Here is a 4,670-nt window from a genome sequence, read left to right as displayed (position 1 = left end):
TTGTTTATTAGTAGTCGGTCGTAATGAAGCAAGGATGATGTCACTATCGAATCTTGCCTGCCCTTTGTCATAGAGGGATCTCCTGATACAAGACAGGCGGTTAGAGTAATCGTGCGGAGTGGTTGTACCTCTCCCGAGTGTGGCATCACCAAGAGATCCTTGTGTCGAGGAAGTCTAATAGGAATAGAAATCAAAACATACATTAGCTGTGGAAACCAAGTTTGAGTTTTCCATAACGGGGCAATAATTATGGCTTGCTTTACTCTATCTTCTAATATTTTATTGATTATTCTTCCAATTAATTTAAAAGGTGGAAAAATATATGGACTTAAGTTTGACCAAGATAAAGTGAAAGCATCAATGTGATATGCATCAGGATCAAAATTCCAGGAAACAAACTTTCCCAATTGTTTATTAATACGAGAAGCAAAAAGATCTATGTCTGGATTAAAAAATTGTTTGCAAATTCTCAAGAAAATATCATGTTTTAACATCCATTCTGTAGAGTCAGCAAATTGCCTAGAAAGTGCATCAGCATATATATTCTCAAACCCTGGTAAATATTGGGCCGAAGTAATGATATCACGTTTTATGCACCAATTCCAAATTTTGACTGAAAGGTCATTGAGTTGTTTTGAATGCATTCAACCCATTGCATTAATGTAAGAAACCACAGTTGTATTGTCAGTTTTGAAACAAATATGCTTTGAAGTGTACTCTTTAAAAAACGATTTTAAAGCAAAATACACAGCCATTAATTCTAAAACATTTATATGATATGATGATTCTGGATATGTCCATCTACCCCCTGTCATTTTGTTTTCAAATCTAGCACCCCAATCTAGCAAGGATGCATCAGTTTCCACCCATAAATCAATTGGTCTTGATCTGATATCTTTTCCATTTAGTGTTTGTAATTTTTTACACCACCATTTTATTTCATTGATACTCTCAGCAGAACAAATCATAAATGAATTATAATCATCATTGTTTATTTTCAGATTTTGATCTTTATCTCTTTCTAAAATCCTGTAATGCAGAGGACCCTGAAAAATCGCATTACATGCATGGACCAATAAACCTATCAATGAGGCCAATTGTCTTATCTGAATCCTTGGATTGGACAGAATAATTTGGCTTTGATTTAAAATCTTCTCTATTTTTTCATCTGTCAAATAGACTTTAAATTCAACTGAATCTATAATAACTCCAAAGAAAACAATTCTTTGCGAAGGGGTAGTTACAGATTTTTTATCATTTATTGTAAAACCAAGATTGTTTGATTCCAACATAACTCTATCTGTTTGTTCTTGACATATAGAAAAATCTTGATTCATGATTAGGGAATCATCAATATAATAACAACATCTTATGCCATTTTCCCTAAAGAATGCATAAACAGGTTTCAATATCTTTGTGAATATTCTTGGACATGAAGTTAACCCAAAAGGTAAAACTACAAATCTGAAAAAAATTTTCCATTCCAAGAAAAAGTTAGAAATTTCTTGTAATCTGGGTGAACACTGACACTTAAATAAGCATCCTTTAAATCAACCGAAGTAAGATAATCATTTCTCTGAATCAGTTCTAAAGCAAATGTTAAAATTTCTTGTTTGAAATTATAATATTCAACAAATTCATTTAATTGTTTTTAGGGATGTCAACGAATATTCGAACATTCGAATATTCATTCGATAAGTTGATATTCGAATATGAATTTAAGATTCGAATATTCGGTGTTTTTCAGGTTTCATAAAAAAAAGTACTGTGATTAATAATTTTTGATTGGAACAGTGCTGACATTATCCCTGTTTAATCTACTAGCGATCAATTTCGATCGCCCGATTTCTTTCGCTATTTTCTTATCTTATATAGATCTACTATATTATTTTGTTTAAGATTTATACAATAATGCTTTATGTATAATACAAAACGTATTTCCATAGTTTATCATAGTTTTTATTAGTTAAATACGATCGAATCTAGAATCGAGGACAACGAAATGAAAACCTTCTTAGAATGTCTACAAGACGTGAACAGTATACTTATCAAAACAAATTTAATTGATCATTCAAATAAATATCCGATAGAATTAGTCTGTAATTAATATTGTAAAGGGCTCAATTTTAGAATAGATGAGTAAATTACTTGATTATCTCAGGTTGTACATAATCCTGAATTTTATATTCATTATCGGGAAATTAGTCAATTACCTAGGAAAATTGTCTATGGAATTGTTTGTTTATATTTTTAAAACATTGTATCGAAGATTATAATCATATCTCTTATTAGGCTGATAAGTGTAATTAATTACACGTATTGAAATCTGAACAGTATACGACTATCTTGCCTTAGGTAAGACGACTGGTTCCTCATTTGGAGCTACTATAAATACACATGTATCATTTGTTAAAATTATACTTTTCTACATTTAAATCACTTATTTATTTCAAACATTGACAAGTACCAAATGGAATCCCTTATTGTACACCTACAAAAGTTTTCATACAATTTTATTTTAAAATATAAGAATACCTACACTAAACCTTTCATGAGAGTAGGATGATGCATTCAAAATATACCAGATTTTATTTATTTTATCGAATATTCGAATATATTCGAATACTTTCATTGAATATTCGAATATGAATTATTCACAAAATTGACATCCCTAATTGTTTTAGATTTATGATTGGCCTTAGATTACCATCTTTTTTCGGTACAAGAAAAATATTTGAAATAAAAGCATCTTCTACTTCTTCAATTGCACCTTTATCAATCAATTGTTTTACTTCTTGTGATACCAATTCAGATTCTACTGCATTAAACTGAATTTGCTTTGGAATGATTTTTTGAAAAGGTTGCTGAAAAAATTCAATTTCATATCCTGGATCAATTATGGTTAAAATCCATTTATCTTTTGTAAATTTTTGCCGGTAAGGTTTATTAAGCTTTCTCACCTTTACTTGCTGTAACTGTATGGTTTCTTCATTATGCCTTTGTACTGACCCCTTTGACCTCTGCCTCTCTGGGAAGGATATGCATACATGTACTGACGGTTTCTGCCTCTGTACTGGTTTGTGAGAGGTTGATACCCCTGGGTTGACATGTAGTTTTTTGTTTGAATAACATTTTTGAATTTTGTATCAGAACTTGATTTCATTCCAATTGGTTGCTTGGTAATGTCTCCCATTTCTTTAAGTTTAGAGACAAAATTGCCTCCAAACAAAAAATCTGTTACTGGAATCTCAGAGGAAGCAATTTTTCGATATCGAAAATTTAAAACATTTTTAATTTCATTTCTTCTTTTCATTGAGAGGTTGTAAAAAGCATTGCCAAGCATACTTATAGAATCTGCCAACATCTTTTTACAAGTTTGGGGGTCAAGTTTTTTTTTTATTGACAAACATATCAGCCATCTGTACTAAAGGTATTATACCCGTGGCTAAAGATTTTTGAATCACTTGTAAAGTGAGATCGTCTGAATGGGCTTGCTTATTCATTGCATCCCAAATTTCCTTATTGACTCGGGGTACTTTCAATAGATTACAATTATCTGGTCTGTCATATTTTTTCTCCAATTCTACCATACTTTCTTTGCTAGTTTTAATAGAGATCGCTGCATTAACAGCTTTTCCCAGTGCTTCATTTACTTTTGGACCAGTTTTCTCATTTGCATTTAACTGTGGGATATCCCAGTCATTACTGCTAGTACTGTTATCAATTGTAATCTGAATTGATTCATCATTTAAGATGCCCTTAAATGTTTCTTGAGTATCAACACCTTCATTAGAAAGAGAAACTTGATCATTCAAATAAGAAAAATCAAAGTCAAAGTCATCAGGGGTTTCATCAAAAGTTTGACAAGAATCATAATCAGGTATGTTAACCAAGTTTCTCAGCGGTCTGTTAGGCATAGATTGTGTAAAATTACCGGGAGAATTATTACCCGAAGTGTGCACCGTAGATTCGGTGGACCGCATGCCAATATTTTCATTGCACGTATTACGCGCCGTAGAATTAGAAAGACCCAACTGTTTTACAGTATCTGTCAGCGAAGAAAGGGATTGCAAGATTTTGCCTATGCCCAGTTGACTTTTAAGTTCGTCAACATTAAATTCTTGAACAGACTCGGACTGATTTTTAGATTTTTTACTTTGTTTCGTCGCCCGTGGCGGCGGTGCACTTGCACTTGCAGAATATGTCGAGGTCTGCGCTTTACGCTTCATTCCTCTAGTTCTTTTATTTGTAGTATTAGTGTCATCTGTTACACTTCGTGTACGAGGTTTATCCCCAAACAATTCCTCTATGTCTGAGTAGTTGTCATGGTCACTTCCCATGAAAGATAGGACATATCGTCCTGGTTTTCAGCCGTCATTACGGCAAAATACAAAGACTTCGTAACTTACCTTCAAACAGTTTAATATTTTAATAAGAGCTGTTTTACAGCAGTAAAAACCCCTTAAATAACTTGAACAACGTTCTAAGTTAACAAAACACTTCTATTGATAATGTTTACCTGCTGTACAGGTAAACTCGCACGCCGCTCAGAGAAAAAGAATGACTTCGGCACGTGGAGCTGTGCTTTATATACTACTGACCACAGGTGTGTTTACGTCACACAGGTCATTTTTTAGCTTCTTTGAATTGAGATATGCCTCGATGCACTC

General features: G+C 32.7%; 1 pseudogene; it reads right to left on the bottom strand.

Moving 5' to 3' along the window:
* Positions 1–2,962: 2,962 nt before the first annotated feature.
* LOC133202465 (uncharacterized) lies at positions 2,963–3,998 on the bottom strand (annotated as a pseudogene).
* Between the last annotated feature and the right edge of the window lie 672 nt (positions 3,999–4,670).

This window comes from Saccostrea echinata, unplaced genomic scaffold (genome assembly GCF_033153115.1).
Source record: "Saccostrea echinata isolate AGI-Se365-2 ecotype Australia unplaced genomic scaffold, CSIRO_AGI_Sech_v1 ptg000002l, whole genome shotgun sequence".
In the NCBI taxonomy this organism is placed as follows: domain Eukaryota; kingdom Metazoa; phylum Mollusca; class Bivalvia; order Ostreida; family Ostreidae; genus Saccostrea; species Saccostrea echinata.
Note: the sequence above shows the minus strand (reverse complement) of the source record. Positions and strands in the feature narration are given on the sequence as shown.